Genomic DNA, 15,770 nt, shown 5'->3' with positions numbered 1-15,770 from the left:
CACACAGGAGGAGGCATCGCTATCGTCCATAAGAAATCCATCCGCATCTCAACCAGCTCAGACGTCAATCTCGCCAACTCTGAACACCTTCACTTCCAGATCCACATCGACCCCAAGACCACACTCAGAGGCACCCTCCTTTACAGGCCACCAGGACCCCGCGCACAATTTAGTGAAGACATCACGGACTTCATCACTCCACACGCGCTCCCCTCCGAGGACTACATCCTTTTGGGAGACCTCAACTTTCACCTTGAAAAGAACAACGACCGCAACACCACCACCCTTTTGGACAACCTCGCAAACCTCGGACTTAAACAACTTGTCACTACCCCCACCCACATCGCAGGTCACACACTCGACCCCATATTCACCTCCAGCAAGCATGTTTCCTTCAGCCACACCACAGCTCTCCTTTGGACTGACCACAGCTGCGTTCACTTCACCTACAACAAGCCTACATCCAACAACCACCCCCGACCCACATTGCAAAGAAACTGGAACAAAATCACCATCGACCAGATCTCCTCATCGCTTCTTCAAATGCCCCCCGCCCAATCCTCTAACCCCGACCAAGCAGCCACCAACCTCACCCAATGGCTATCCAACAGCGCCGACATCCTAGCACCACTGAAAAAACGACAAATCTAACTAGGCAGCAAGAAGGCCTCCTGGTTCAACGATGACCTTAAGAAATCCAAGAAATTCTGTCGCTCCTTCGAGAAGGCCTGGAAAAAAGACCCAACCACCAGCACGCCTTCAAAAACGCCACCCGCATACACCACCAACTAATCCGAAATGCCAAGAAAGCAGCTTTCAAGGACCGTCTAGACAACAACGCCCACAACAGCAAGGAATTATTCAACATCGTCAAGGAATTTACCAACCCATCAGCCAACTCCAACGACATCACCCCCTCTCAAGCCCTCTGCGACTCCCTAGCCTCATTCTTCTACAACAAAATTGCAGACATCCACAACAGCTTCGACAACCAACCCGGAGATCAACCCACCCATTCCCCTGCAGGACCCCCCCCCTGAACATCCTCAATGACTGGAAGCCAATCTCTACTGAGGACATCCTCCGTCTGATGAACTGTATCCACTCAGGATCCCCCACAGACCCTTGCCCTCACTACATCTTTAACAAAGCAGACTCCATTATTGCACCGCACCTCCGAGACGTCATCAACTGCTCCCTCAACTCCGCAACCTTTCCGGAAAGTTGGAAACATGCTGAACTCAGCGCCCTCCTGAAGAAACCCACAGCCGACCCCACCGAACTCAAAAACTACCGCCCTATCTCACTCCTTCCATTCCCGGCCAAAGTCATCGAGAAAGCTGTCAACAACCAACTCGCCGCATTCCTCGAAACCAACAAATCCCTCGACTCCTCACAATCCGGCTTCCGAGCCAAGCACAGCACCGAAACCGCCCTCATCGCAGCAACAGACGACATTCGGACTCTACTGGACAATGGAGACACAGTCGCCCTCATCCTCCTCGACCTCTCCGCAGCCTTCGACACAGTCTGTCATAGCACCCTTTTACAGCGCCTCAGAAACGTCGGAATCCAAGGAAAAGCACTGGAATGGATCACCTCGTTCCTCACCGGAAGAACCCAGAGAGTCCGCCTTCCACCATTCAAGTCAGAGGCTACTGAAGTCATCTGCGGCGTACCTCAAGGGTCCTCACTCAGTCCCACCCTCTTCAACGTTTACACGAGCCCCCTCGCGACCATCGCACGCCAACATAACCTCAACATCATCTCCTACGCCGACGACACTCAACTGATCCTATCACTCACCAGAGACCCTAACACAGCCAAAACCAACCTACATGAAGGAATGAAAGAAGTAGCCGAGTGGATGAAGCACAGCCGTCTGAAACTGAACTCGGACAAAACAGAAGTCCTCATCTTAGGTACCTCACCCTCCGCCTGGGACGACTCTTGGTGGCCAGAGGCCCTTGGAAAAGCACCCATCCCGACGGACCACGCACGGAACCTGGGCGTCATCCTGGATTCCTCACTCTCGATGAACAGACAAGTCAACGCCGTCTCTTCATCTTGCTTCAACATTCTTCGCATGCTCAAAAAAACATTTCGCTGGATCCCTACCGAAACTAGAAAAACAGTCACCCACGCTCTGGTCACGAGCCGACTGGACTACGGAAACACCCTCTACGCCGGCACCACCGCAAAACTCCAGAAAAAACTACAACGCATCCAGAACGCCTCAGCCAGGCTCATATTAGACATCCCGCGTAAAGAACACATCTCTGATCACCTGAAAAACCTCCACTGGCTCCCCGTCAATAAGAGAATCACTTTCCGGCTCCTAACCCACGCACACAAAGCACTCTACGAAATCGGACCCGAATGCCTCAACACACGACTATCCTTCTACACCCCCCCCCCGCCAGCTACGATCCTCCAACCAAGCCCTTGCCACTGTACCTCGCATCAACAAAACCACCATGGGAGGTAGATCCTTCTCCTACCTAGCAGCTAAAAGTTGGAACTCACTTCCCACTCACCTTCGCCTTACCCAGAACCACCTAGCATTCAGAAAGCAACTCAAAACATGGATATTTGGGGGGAGGAGCCTGGCTCGCAACCATGATGGCCGCCTGACTCCTCGGCTCCGCTTACCTTCTCGCCAGTCTCCTGATTTCCGCGTTATCCTGATTACTATCCTCGGATTGCATGGCGTCAGCGGAACCGGGAGTAGAGCCCGATCCTACCGATGTGCTTTGTTGACCGATCCCGGCAGTGGAAGCACCGCGACGCCCTCGCCTCCTCCTGACGCCGCGAGGCTGGATCCGGGTCTTTGTCCTTTGTGTGTGATCGGCCCCGTGCAGAACGACGGCTGCCAGTAAGTGTTGGACAGGACTGGCCGGGGTGGCGCGGCAGCTGTATTCCGATCTAGGCGTCCTGTCATGCCGCTTCACCTGATCTGGATGCCGTAGCTGAAGGGGACACATTGTTTCGTCTCTCCGGATCCGGGACGGCTCCGCTGCTAATTTGTTTCCCTGAGTGCCGAGGTGGGCGCCATCTTCTTGCCTGCCTGCACCTCCTGCTAGTGTGAATTCAGGACTGCGCCCACGCCACTACAACATCGCGGGTGATGGAGACTACTGCCCCTGTGCCCCCCGCCTGGGTTTGTCATGCTGAGCAACGGCAGGGTGTTTCAGGGATTGCGAAGAGTGAAGGCGACCGACTATCAGGGCGGCTCCGCATATGTTTGCCCCGAATGCAGGACAATGCTGCGTCCTCTCTCCCTGAGGAGCCACTGCGGATTGGTGACATCCTGAGCGCCCTAGGCACCTTGAGAGCTGCCCTACGTACTGCTGCTGGTGAATTGGGGGATCGGATGGACGCAGTTCTATCTGCGACCCCCCTACCTGTCCACGGAAGCCCTCAAGAGCTGGCCGCTACGCCACACCCTGTGTCCTATCCCTGTGGCTCTTCCGCCCCGGCCGCCATTGAAGCGTTGGGGGCGCGAGACTTCAATCCTGTCAGGAAACCGGCGGGAGCACCCTTAGGGAGGTCCGGAGTTTTTGGGGCTGTTTTACGGCCGGGGAGACGTCACTGGGCGCCATTTTTGGAGGCTTCTTCACTGACTGCTGGCGGGACACATTCCCTTCTCCTGGAGCGGTTGCTGTTAATTAGACCGACTGCTTTGGGTGGACCATTGCCCTGCTATGCCTCTTCTTGTATCATAGACGATTTCATGGCTGCGTGTTGGATGAACTTTTGCGACTGTCCTCCCATCCTGACGAGGTCCCCTCATTTCATCCAAGATGTCTTTTATCCAGTTGGACTGCGCCGCTGCTCCTTACCGTAGGGGGCAAGGTTGAGGGTGTCCCTTCTCAATTCGGAACTGTCTTCCTTGTACTGCTGGGATACTGATGGACTGCCGGGGATTTTGCACATTGGTACTGTATTGGTAGTGGGGTCGGGGTAAGGGCGGCCGGAATAATGTATGCTGGTGGTTTTGGGTGTGCTCGTATGGCCCTCCCCCGGTCTTATGTGACTTATATTCCTTCTTTTTCTTTTTCTTTATGGAACTCTTTTTCTCTTCTCTCTTTACTTGTTTCTACATTTCGGGTTCTCTTTTTGGGGCGACAGACACACTGCTAGGGGGGGGTAGGCCATAGCCTCTGCATGCGTGTTGGGTGGGGGGTCTTCTTTGGTTCGCTTTTGTTTCTATGGGCCTTATTTTTCTCTTTTGGTTTCTCCTTTTCTTCTTGCTTCTTCCTGGGTCAGTGGGGTGGTTTGGTGTTAGATGGGTGCACCATTCTTCGTGCTTCATCATCCTGCTGTGCTATCCCTGTGCCGCCATTTTGGCTATGTTTATTGCTCGTTGGATTTAACTGAAAGACGTTGCCCGCTTATTTCCTAGATGGATTTTCTGCACACTGATCCTTTCTAGCTTCTGTATCTCCTTATATATAAAAATCATTTGAAAATTAACCTTAACTTCTCCTGACACTCGGTGGCACGTGGAATTTAGTGTAAACACATGTTGTATGCTTTTATGTACTGACGTGCTATTGAGTTGATGTATATTTTGCTACAAAGCTTACGAAGTTTCGAGGCCGGCCGGTTGGTTGTAGGCCCGTATTTGTTCTCTGATAGTGCATAATAAAGGTTTTCAAAAAAAAAAAAAAAACATGGATATTCGACAAGTAACTCCCCACCCTTCTTCAAGCGCCTTGAGACCCTCTGGGTATGTAGCGCGCTATACAAATATTTTGACTTGACTTGACTTGACTACGTATGCGGACGACACCTTGCTTTATGTGCGGAATCTGGAGGACAATCTCTCGAGAGTGCTGAGAGAAGTGGTACTGTTCAGCTCACTCTCTGATATCCACGTCAACTGGGGCAAAACTGTGATGTTCCCACTCACCCCGGCCACGAACAGGGTTGACTCGGACTACCCCATTCAATGGACCACTGACTCGGTCCGATATTAGGCATACGACTTCATACGGACGCAGAGGAGGTTCTTAGAGAAAATTATGGGGTGTCTGTCTCCAAACTGGAGGATGATGTGGAAAAGTGGATTGGCCTCCCCCTCTCCCTCATGGGCCACATATCGCTGTTAAAGATGGTCGTGCTCCCCCGCTTCTTATTTTTGTTTAGTAATATTCCAATGGTATTACCTAGCACGTTTTTTAAACAACTACATTCCCTGGTGTTACAACTGGTTTGGGCTGGTAAGCAGCCAAGAGTGGCTTAGGATATCCTCATACATCCTTATGAGGACGGGGGCCTACAGGCTCCTGATCTGGAATTATATTATCGTGCCGCCCAGGGCGCTCATGCATATGGCTGGATGCACGTCCCGATCGCCGCCCCACACATACGCATCGAGCAGATAGTGGCCGATCCTACACCGTTGCCAGCACTACTGGCCCGTCCCCGAGATCAACGAACGGGTCTGTTGGACTCATTAAATGCTGTTACACACGCCTGGCACCATCTTATGGATGCACAAGCCTGCTCGCTGTTGTATGCCCCGGAGGCCAGGTTGGAGTGGTGTTCGTGGCTAGGTCCATGCAGGGACAGAGGGGTTCAGTTGGCCCTTGCTAAATTGGAATTACATACAATGGGAGATCTATTCCTTAATGGCACGGCTCGCCAGTGTGATGACGTGGACACAGGGGACGGACCGGGTGCTCCCCCCCTAGCTCGGTTTCAGATTCACAGGGTGAGACTCGCTCTCAGAGATTTACTGGGCGAGGTCATGGCGGAACCCCCAATAGTGTCTGTGTACGACTATGTAGTTACTGCTAAATCCCCGGCACCTCTAATCTCGCGACTTTATCACGACACACTGGTGGAAAAAACGACGCATTATGCCAAATCCAGATTGGCGTGGCCGACTGATTTAGAGCTTGAGCTTCCCGAGGATAAATGGAGATACTGCTGCGCCAACATCAAGAGGGTATCCCTTAATGGCCGGCATCGGCTCTTGCACTTTAAATTTCTCAATTGGGTGTACTATTCCCCTGAGCGTCTGTGCAGATGCGGTCTGAGAGAGTCTCCTCACTGTGAAAGGTGCTCAGCGCAAACTGCAGATTTTTTACACCTCGCCTGGCTTTGCCCTCGGATCGCAGATTTCTGGCGTGAGGTGTTCGCCGAGGTGAACAGGGTCACTGATTTATCGCTATCCCCCTCCCCGCTACTTGCGTTGCTGGTGTATTCCAAGGATATTGCGCCCGACAATCGCAGGTTGGTGGACATGGCTTTTCTAGTGGCCAAATGCTGCGTAGCGCTTACTTGGATGAGAGGACCAACCCCGACACTATCCAGATGATCTCGTGATATGTTGTACTGCTGTACACAGACGGGACTATACAGCGAGCTCCTGCCCCCTCGTAATCGGCCAAAGAACTATTGGTCACTGTACATGGAGAGGAGATCTGTGGCGGACGACAGAGACACTGGGGACGATGGGTCGGGCTTGGAGACGGCACATGCACCACAGAATACTGGTGTGGAGACATAGTTTGTGTACTACTTTGAATGTTCTTCGTGATGACAGTGAATGTTTTGGGTCAACCCTCATCTGCAACAATTATCCTTCGTAGTTGGGCCTCTATGCAGGTTACCGATTGCGTTCTCTGTTATTGGATTGATGTCTCTCTTCATGATGTTGGAAGGAGAGATGGCGGTGGGCAGTGGTTCGGGAGGGGCGTCTATTGATTGTGTATATTATGTTCTTGCTACAGGGACCCGATGTGTGGGGAAATGTAGAGACTGCCGGAAAAGTTGATATTGATGTAGATGTGAGTACTGCGCACATGCTGACATGGTTTTGTACCATTCTGCTGAAGCTGATGTTAGCGTCTTTGCCATTTGATTGTAACGTTTGTTTTGATATGCCAATAAACAAAATTTAAAAAAAACAAAAAAAACATGGTAAGTGCCTCTCTTGAAGTCCCTGTTTGTTGAGTAAGCATGCATGTGTTATTTTGTCTGCTTAACTTTAGCAAGGGGTTAAATAGGATAAAAAGAGCCAGTCAAAGAGGAAACATTGTTGCATCTACACTCTACAGGGGGGAGCTGCACAATGCTATTAGTGCCAGATGTAGGTAATTTGCCAGTCTGTCCCCTTGTTGCATAAGCATCCTATACCCAGGGGGTTTTGGCAGAACTTTCTGACCTTGACATATGGCATTAGGAGGTCGCATCGTGCCTTTCTGCCTGTATGCTCAATCCTGTGCCAAGTCATGTTTAAGTTCGATCTGTGCCCAGAATGTTGTACTGTTGTTCATGCAGTTGGCCCATACACAGCCATCTACCCATATATATACATCCATCTTCCACCTACAGTTGTATATTCATCGGTCCCGTCTACCCCATTCAAACATTCATCCATTCCCATGCAGTCATACATTCACCTACACCCAGACATTCCTGCCCATACTTTCTCCTATTCTACAATGCACCCACATACATGATGCACCTTCACACCCTTCCACCACTGCATACACCCAAAGCCGTCAGTCTGTTCAGGCATTTATATACCAAAATAGCTAATTAATATTGATTGGGCCCATCCAGCATGCACCTGCATTAGCAAGTGCCCATTTGTTTTGTGTGAGTGCCAGTGTGTCTTTTTGTGTGTTGCTTCTGTAAATGTGTGTGCATGTGCCTCTGAGTATATTGTCTACAGGTATATAGTACCTGTATATACCATTTGTTTGTTTCCAAAACATTTCATACAACAGCATGCAGACATTACAATAAAAAAACACATACACCCAGACATAGTCATACCTATTGGATTTGCATGTTTGCATTTATAAGACGTGATTCTCCTTGAGTGCCTCTGGTCATAAGATCTTCCTGACACCTTGCAAGGTCACCCCAGGCTTCCTCCTACTACCCCTGGAGAGTCGCCTATGTCTTCCTGGGGAGCTGATGTTTCAATTGGATTATCAGGTTTTTCGGTGCAGAGATGTATGACGTTACAACACAAACTTTTACAACGCACACCGTTACTACGCATTGTTTACAACGCAGGATCCTTTACAACGCATGCCTTTACAACGTATGACATTACATAGCAGATGCTATTACAACGCATGCCATTACAACGTAAGTATAGGTAAGTATAATATTTTTTAAAAATATATAATTAATTAAAATTAAATTAATTTAATAAATTAAATTATTTAAAAATAATTATTTTGTACATATATATATATTTTATAAAATAGATTAGATATTTAAAAAACCCTAAAAATACCCCTGTACCCCAAAAACCAAACCCAGCCCTGAAACCTAAAAATACCCCTGTACCCCAAAACCCAAACCCAGCCCTGAACCCAAAAAATACCCCTGTACCCCAAAACCCAAACCCAGCCCTGAAACCTAAAAATACCCCTGTACCCCAAAACCCAAACCCAACCCTGAAACCTAAAAATACCCCTGAACCCCAAAACCCAAACCCAGCCCTGAAACCTAAAAATACCCCTGTACCCCAAAACCCAAACCCAACCCTGAAACCTAAAAATACCCCTGTACCCCAAAACCCAAACCCAGCCCTGAAACCTAAAAATACCCCTGTACCCTAAAACCCAAACCCAGCCCTGAAACCTAAAAATACCCCTGTACCCCAAAACCCAAACCCAACCCTGAAACCTAAAAATACCCCTGTACCCCAAAACCCAAACCCAGCCCTGAAACCTAAAAATACCCCTGTACCCCAAAACCCAAACCCAGCCCTGAAACCTAAAAATACCCCTGTACCCCAAAACCCAAACCCAGCCCTGAAACCTAAAAATACCCCTATACCCCAAAACCCAAACCCAACCCTGAAACCTAAAAATACCCCTGTACCCCAAAACCCAAACCCAACCCTGAAACCTAAAAATATAAATATATATATATAAAATAACTTTAATTAATTGAAAAAAAGGTTAAATAAAATGAAAAACGTACCTATACTTATGTTGTAAAGGCATGCGTTGTACTAGCATCTGCTATGTAATATCATGCGTTGTAAAGGCATGCGTTGCAAAGGATCCTGCGTTGTAATGGTGTGCGTTGTAACGGTGTGTGTGTAATAGTTGCGTTGTAACGGCTGTTTCCCCGGTGCAGTTATCTTGTATAGAACTTTCCCGTTGGGGCTTGTAAGTTTCTTTCGGGAACGTAAAGCAAGTATTTCTGTTGAGTTCAAGAAGATCAGCATTGGGTTCATTTTAAACATTACAGAGTTGCATCTTTCTGTTATCTTCTGCTTACACTACAGCAGGGAGCTGGCTTTATGTAGGTTATTATCTTGGTGTGTGGATGATAGAAAAGGAATTGAGCGCCTTGGGGTTGGCGAGCTTGGATTACATGATCTATTCCACACACACAGACACAGCGCCAAACAAGCTCATGTCAGTCTGCAGGCATGAAAGAAAGGCCGCCAAAAGATAGTTCACTTTGCAGAAATCTGAGCTCTCAAAATGAACACATTCTTCGTGGTTTGCTTCTGAGCCCCACCTACTTTTAACAGATAACGAAACAGGATCACACCTCATATTCTTTTTTCGTTTCGACTGCCCTTGTTCTTTGCTTTCCAAACGCCATTTTGTGCTGCTTAGCAATGCTCAGATTTCCTGTGCAATGATGCCGGGGATGAGCATGAGCCGGCCCTATCTTGTTCCATAGAATAGCATGCGTAAGAAAGGATGTAAGATACCGCCGACAGGGAGTGGTGGGACACACAGACCGGTTGCTGAAGGGGAGGCTGAAATATGGAGTTCTGGCTTCAGATGTGTTAGGTAGAACTTGAGGAACTGTGCTACTGGTAAACTATTAGCATAGGGGCGTGTGATGAAATATGGTTAGGCCTTATTTAATCCATAATTATTTGTTGAACTGCTTATAATACTTGTGACTTAACGATGAATAATGTATAGCAAATAATCATATAGAGTTCAATACAAATGATTCTGTGTGCATACTGATTTTAGGGTATGGGGTGAGGCTCTACAGATGAGAGATTTCCTGACAGGATTGTCTGACTCCTAACACTGCTGCCTGCAAGAGAATAACTCTGTTGGAGATGAGAGAGAAAGAGAGACACTTGACAGTTCTTTTCTCTTAAAAGTGGTCAGTTTCCTTTTGGGGCGTAGGAGATCTACCAAGTGTGTCCTCAATAAGTTGGGGGTTACACAGTACTACTATTGCAATGAACTTGTGCTGCTACTGGTACTATTATTACTACTAGAAGAGATATGTGTAGTACTATTATTTCTGGTTGATGGGTTGTATTTCTAACCCATCGTGTATTACTACTGTACCTACTAATATCTACCCTATAAATATTACCACTTCTGCTATGATTAGGATTAGTATAACAGTAGTGATAACTCTAGTGCTGCCATAACTGGTGCTACTACTGATCTTAACACCACTGCTAGTCGGTCAGCTACTATTAGCTGTGTACTACCGATGCTGCAAGTACCACTCCTTTTAGCACCATTGCTACCATTTCTATTTGAAGTTTGTGGGTGAATCCTAGACCGGTTTAGGAACTGGCTACAGTACTGAAACTACTGGTTGCCATTACAGATGATATAAGGATTGACAGCCACAGGGCTCAGTACTGGATCTTTCACTGAGCCCTAAACTGCGTATATGGCCCCACTAGCGAACATCGCAAGATCTTCTGACGTCCATCTCTCTTCATATGCTGGTGATACTCAGACAATTGCATCTATTTCCGAGGATACCCAGGAGGAAAGCTTTTCTAGATTGTACGTTTAGGGTGTTGACATGGATGGAAGACAAATTCCTAAAATTGAATGGGGAGAATACCCAGATACTGCTTTTGGCAGAAACTCCTCATTTCTGGTCACCTTGCTGGCGGTCTGTTGCATCGTGGGCTCCCCTATTGCTTCGGCCACAACAGGGAATCCAGGCATCTTTTTTTACTCCCAACGGACCTTTAAGTCACAGAGAAACAAGGGGCGCTCCCTTTGCGTCTCCCTATTAAAATTCCTGAGAAAAGTTAGTCCTCTCCTACCAGAGTCTGCAGGCAAGATTTTGAGCCAAGCCCTGATAGCTTCTCTCCCAGACTTTAGTAATGCACTATATCTGAGCCTCTCTGTCTCTTATTCACCAACTGCAGATGCTGCAAAGCATGGCAGCCAGATTACTCCTAAAGGCTCTTAACCACTGCTCTGCCTCCAAACACCTAAAACTCAGCACTGGCTGCCTATCAGGAAGCGCATAAAGTTCAAAGCACTGATAACAAAAGTCAAAATAGCCTGGGTCTGAACAACATCACAAGCAAATTCTCGATTTACCAGCCCCGATGAATGCTGAGATCCTCCTGAGCTCTGCTTTTCGAAGCCCTGAGAACGCGCTTTTTCCCTGAAATTATGAAACTCACCAATGCTATATTTGGGAAGCACTCTAGATCACAACACCTTCCACAGATTACTCAAAACCTGGCTCTTTCAGCTTACTTTATCTCTTTTTTCTCCCCTTCTCTGTGGCCTATATCTCTAGCACCAGGATGCTTGCAGGCAGCTGCTCGCACTTTACAAATATGGCATGATTCATTCATTTATTCATTCAAGCAGCAACTAGTATTTAAAGTCGTTGAGATATTACTAGTAGTAGTTGAACAAACAGTAATAGTAGCTTTGACAGGTCCTGTATAAGCACAGTTGGTACTAGAAGTGCCAGTAGTTGCTGTATTTGTATTTTGAGTAGGCATACAAGTTCATGCAGCACTGCTGTTAGTAGTTTCTACTAGTAGTGGTAGGGACAGCCACTGCTGTAGCACCAGGAGTACCAATAGATATAGAAAGATTACAAATACGGTAATAGTGTCGCTAGTATAGGTATATGGAGTAGATGCAAAATATAGTAGTAGTAGTACCACTATAGAACTACTGGTTATAGCAGGAGAGCAGTAGTCGAAATAGTAGTATTTTGGAAAAGGGGGTGGTGATGGACAGAGTTTCTGAATCATGCAGAATACTCCTACCCAGTCAAGAGATCAGGGCTTAATCCATCACAGTTTTTTAGCTCACTGCACCATCCCAGCTCAGAACCTGGCTACATGCAAATTAGTCTGTTCCTGTCCCAGTGCATGATGGGAACAGGGCAAACCAAACTACCAAGCCAATTCATATATTGGGAAGGAAACAAACTTCCGGGGACCGGTTTCTGGCATTTCAGCCGTCGTCGGCCCGGCTTGCTTGAATCCTGATGGTGCAATGAGCAAGGGACTCACGTCTGAGTATACCCTCCCACACTTAGTGTGGACAAAATCGATTTTGGAAAAGGGGGTGGTGATGGACAGAGTTTCTGAATGATGCAGAATACTCTTACCCAGTCAAGAGATCAGGGCTTGATCCATCACCGTTTTTTTAGCTCACTGCACCATCCCAGCTCAGAACCTGGCTACATGCAAATTAGTCTGTTCCTGTCCCAGTGCATGATGGGAACAGGGCAAACCAAACTACCGAGCCAATCCTTATACTGGGAAGGAAACAAGCTTCCGGGGACCGGTTTCTGGCATTTCAGCCGTCGTCGGCCCGGCTTGCTTGAATAATGATGGTGCAACGAGCAAGGGACTCACGTCTGAGTATACCCTCCCACACCTAGTGTGGACAAAATCGATTTTGGAAAAGGGGGGGGGGTGATGGACAGAGTTTCTGAATGATGCAGAATACTCTTACCCAGTCAAGAGATCAGGGCTTGATCCATCACCGTTTTTTAGCTCACTGCACCATCCCAGCTCAGAACCTGGCTACATGCAAATTAGTCTGTTCCTGTCCCAGTGCATGATGGGAACAGGGCAAACCAAACTACCAAGCCAATCCTTATACTGGGAAGGAAACAAGCTTCCGGAGACCGGTTTCTGGCATTTCAGCCGTCGTCGGCCCGGCTTGCTTGAATCCTGATGGATGATCTCTTGACTGGGTAAGAGTATTCTGCATCATTCAGAAACTCTGTCCATCACCACCCCCTTTTCCAAAATCGATTTTGTCCACACTAAGTGTGGGAGGGTATACTCAGACGTGAGTCCCTTGCTCATTGCACCATCAGGATTCAAGCAAGCCGGGCCGACGACGGCTGAAATGCCAGAAATAGGTCCCCGGAAGCTTGTTTCCTTCCCAGTATTAGGATTGGCTTGGTAGTTTGGTTTGCCCTGTTCCCATCATGCACTGGGACAGGAACAGACTAATTTGCATGTAGCCAGGTTCTGAGCTGGGATGGTGCAGTGAGCTAAAAAACGGTGATGGATCAAGCCCTGATCTCTTGACTGGGTAAGAGTATTCTGCATCATTCAGAAACTCTGTCCATCACCACCCCCTTTTCCAAAATCGATTTTGTCCACACTAAGTGTGGGAGGGTATACTCAGATGTGAGTCCCTTGCTCATTGCACCATCAGGATTCAAGCAAGCCGGGCCGACGACGGCTGAAATGCCAGAAACCGGTCCCCGGAAGCTTGTTTCCTTCCCAGTATAAGGATTGGCTTGGTAGTTTGGTTTGCCCTGTTCCCATCATGCACTGGGACAGGAACAGACTAATTTGCATGTAGCCAGGTTCTGAGCTGGGATGGTGCAGTGAGCTAAAAAACTGTGATGGATCAAGCCCTGATCTCTTGACTGGGTAAGTGTATTCTGCATCATTCAGAAACTCTGTCCATCACCACCCCCTTTTCCAATATCGATTTTGCCCACACTAAGTGTGGGAGGGTATACTCAGACATGAGTCCCTTGCTCATTGCACCATCAGGATTCAAGCAAGCCGGGCCGACGACGGCTGAAATGCCAGAAACCGGTCCCCGGAAGCTTGTTTCCTTCCCAGTATAAGGATTGCCTTAGTAGTTTGGTTTGCCCTGTTCCAATCATGCACTGGGACAGAAACAGACTAATTTGCATGTAGCCAGGTTCTGAGCTGGGATGGTGCAGTGAGCTAAAAAACGGTGATGGATCAAGCCCTGATCTCTTGACTGGGTAAGAGAATTCTGCATCATTCAGAAACTCTGTCCATCACCACCCCCTTTTCCAAAATCGTCGTAATAGTAGTATCCAGGAAAAGTGGAAGTTGTAGTAATGGAAGAACTAAGTGTACTAGTGTTTGTAATAACAATAGTGGTGGTAATCAAAGTTGTGGCGAAATTGTAATAATAATGTTAGTAATTATACTACTTATCTTTTATTTAATATTTATTTATTTGAGTTTTATATTACGCTGGCTAGACCTGAAGGCATCAGAGCGCTTTACATGAGGTTCCACATTGTTACAAAGTTACATCAGTTACAATTTACATATGTTGCTACAAACATTTAAAGAGCATAGAGGATGAGATAAGGGGAGAGTAGAAGGGTAAGGGAGTAAGGAAGAAGGGTAGGACGGAGGGAAAGTGGAGAGACGAAGGAAAGTCTGCCCAAAGTCCGGCTGGGTAGGTGACGGCCGAGGGCGAAGACAACAGCCCATCTCCTCTATAGCTTGCAAGGTAGCTCCACCGGGCATTGGCCAAAATGCTAGGTCTCAATGGTCAGTGAAAAGATCACAGGTTCAGTGTACTGATGGGTGAGCCGGATGGGGGATATGCTTGAGGTCTGGACAATGTCCAATTTTTGTCCAAGAGTAGTAGCTCATCGTGGTAAAGGACCACTGTGGCTGCCATCTTGGGGTCAGGCAAGAGGTTCTGCCCATGGTGTTCCATTCGGCCGGTCCCCATTTTTATCTATCCCCTTTGTATTCTTAGGGGCCTCAAGGGTAATTTGTGCCGCTTCTTCGGGTGTCTCCTGGGCTGTCTTAGTAGGATACTCCTCCATGCTGCCTATTAGCCGCCATTTTAGGGTCAGTGGTGCAGGAAGAGTACTTATGGTGCTTTCGGCAGAGGCCGGGTGAGAGATTGCCTCACCGCTTTTAGGAGGTTTGTCTGGGCGCCTGTGACCATACAGATAGATTCTCCAGAGGCCGGGACTTGGAAGGAAGCCCCAGACACACGCGGGCATCTAGCGCTATGGAGCCAATGGGGGAGGGCCCGACCGTGTGCTCCGTATGGAATAAAGTTTGCTGACCACTTTCACTGGCTGGGGTGGGGGTTGGCTCCCTCACCTGATTGTTCCGTGGTGACCCTCAATGGTTCAGAAGGGGAGCTTCACTCATATTGGACCTGAGGGGCAGTGAAAGTCTCAGCAGCTGCATCCGGCCGGCATCCTTACTAGCTCCGGCACGCACGACCCGCGGTTTGCAGACTCACCGGGTGCCGGAACAAGGCCGTCTCAGCCCACAGGAGGCTCATCTGCTTTCGTTCGTCCAGGGGTCCACAGGTCGCGCCAGCTCGCCTTGATCGGTGATTCCGCTATCTTCCCCTCAGCCTTGCAGGTAGAGAAGGGGGCACCAACACTCGCAGTAGCGGTCTGTTTGGGCGGTACTCCATAGGCCGCGAGGAGCGGGGCAGCCATCTTGTTCTGCGGGGTGAGACCCACCGTGTTGGTTGGTGATGGCTTTTCTCACCTGTGTGAGGGATTCTCAATTTCCAAATCGCGGTCCCCGGGACGTTCAGACGGCTGTCCCCTTCGTCCGAAGTCTTGACGCCCTGTCAGGGTAACCCACCAGCTCATCTTCTCAACAGCTGCGGAGGCAGCTGGACTGAGGCATTTTGTGTGCCGGGCCCCAGGGATCTCGGCAACCAATAACAGTCTTCCCGGGGCAGTTAGAGCCGCCGGTTTCAACCCTGCTGCTGATCCGAGTATTCCGATCATGGAATCATAACTTT

At 48.5% G+C, this 15,770-nt stretch overlaps 1 protein-coding gene across 1 annotated transcript in view; it reads left to right on the top strand.

Moving 5' to 3' along the window:
• Window positions 1-15,770, top strand: part of LOC147673861 (uncharacterized) — a 1,240,526-nt gene that overhangs the window by 840,326 nt on the left and 384,430 nt on the right. The window lies entirely within an intron of this gene.

The sequence above is a fragment of the Lissotriton vulgaris genome, chromosome 12, assembly GCF_964263255.1.
Source record: "Lissotriton vulgaris chromosome 12, aLisVul1.2, whole genome shotgun sequence".
NCBI classification, from domain to species: Eukaryota; Metazoa; Chordata; class Amphibia; order Caudata; family Salamandridae; genus Lissotriton; species Lissotriton vulgaris.
The sequence above is the reverse complement of the archived record's forward strand: the minus strand, read 5'-3'. Positions and strand labels throughout refer to the sequence as shown.